Raw genomic sequence first — 1,744 nt, 5'->3', positions numbered from 1 at the left:
GACAAAGTCCAGTGAAGGACAGAAGTCAAGTCTGAGGCGTTTTTAGTCTGGAGGGACTAAGATCGCAATGTGGCCAAGCCTGAAAAGGTTGTGGCTGGTTAAGAGGATGATCCAGTACGTTGTGGCTGAGGTCATGAACCTTATTGTCCATGAAGGACAAAATAACCATAACAATCTGTTAGGACTCGTTGTAGGATGAGCAGCCTAAAGATTGGAACGAGTTCGTAAGGACTTAACTGGTACATCGAGTGGTGTGGGGATTGGCCAAATCTACTAAGGCTCGAGTATGCAGCATGTTCCTAGGGACTGGTTATGATCTAGTCATGAACTATGATCAGAGAAAGAATAAAATCTGAAAAGATGATATTCAAAAGAAAGACATAGACTTGTTGGATACTAAGACCGCAACCTGGAGAGTTTGGTCAGTGACACAAGGAATGTGTTTGGATGGATTTAGAAGTATCAGTTGAATGGATGCTTGATGGACCCTCGACTGTGGTCGAATTAGACAAGTAAGTGTGCCATAAGCTAAACCAGAAAGGACCACTTGATAGGATTTTTGTGGTTAAATCCTTATCAAGTGGGGGAGACTTCTACAACGATGGTCAAAGGAATTTGATCGTCGAAGTGGTCAATTGGTGGTTCTGAATCAAGCTTGTTCAATTCCCTGATCAAGACTAGGATAAGTCGGTTGGAATATTATGTCATGAGACAAGGTATAACCACCAATGGATTCGAGGACGAATCCATCTCAAGTGGGGGAGACTTGTCGCATCCCCGTCCCGGGATCTTGACTTAGGGCCTAGACGTTTCGATAGAAACGAGACTGCCTTGGTTCAGATCAAGAGAATTGATCGTGAACAAGGTGGGATGAGTGAAAGGATCAGAATGGATCATGGGAAAGCTCAGTCTATGTAAATAAATATACCAAAGGACTTAGACGGATTGAATAGGATGAAGAAAACAAGCTAGGACGAGTTAGACGATAGTTGGACGAAGTGAACGAGTAGCTCGGTTAGCTCAATGAAGCTAAACTAAGTTCACTCTAGCTCGATCGAAACTAAGTCAGCTCCACAAGCTGGACTACAAGCTCACTCAGCTGGGTCAGCTGGGAGCCAGCTCATCTCAGCTACACGGACTGTTCGAGTTTCGGGCCGATGGTCCGGGTCAGGGTCAGTGGCGGGCCATGAGGTCCGGCCATGTTGTCCATGATTCGTTGGGCTCTTGTGGGCAGGCCGTGGGCTTGGGTACCAAGTCTGGGCTTGGGTTGGACGTGCCTATAAGGTCTGGAACCTTCCATTTCCGAACAGGTACGATCTGGACCGTTGATTGTAATCGATGGCCAAGATCTGTCCCAAAAGGGTGCTTCGAAGGGATGTGTCCCTTCGCACATGACCTTTGGTTTCCTATATAAAGGATGCACGACCATAGATCAATTCATTCATTTTCATTCAGTCTCATTCTTTCTTAGACAAAGGACACACGTCCTAAACAAAGGGATCCTCCAATGAGAAACGAGGATCCAAGTCGGAAGGGCAGAATCTGGGATCAAAGCCATAAGGGCACGATCAGGTTCACGGTGAGTATGGATTTAGCCATATGAGGCTGTGGCTTTTATAAGTCACTAAGGCAAATAGGAAGACCTATTCCTGGAGGTAAATAGGCGCCAAGGACCAAGGGTACAAGGGTGGTTAGCCGAGAGACGGACTGACCGATTGGTAAGGGCTATAGCGGCTGTGAGTGG

This window comes from Brassica napus, unplaced genomic scaffold, assembly GCF_020379485.1.
Source record: "Brassica napus cultivar Da-Ae unplaced genomic scaffold, Da-Ae ScsIHWf_1131;HRSCAF=1607, whole genome shotgun sequence".
Lineage (NCBI taxonomy): Eukaryota > Viridiplantae > Streptophyta > Magnoliopsida > Brassicales > Brassicaceae > Brassica > Brassica napus.
Note: the sequence above shows the minus strand (reverse complement) of the source record.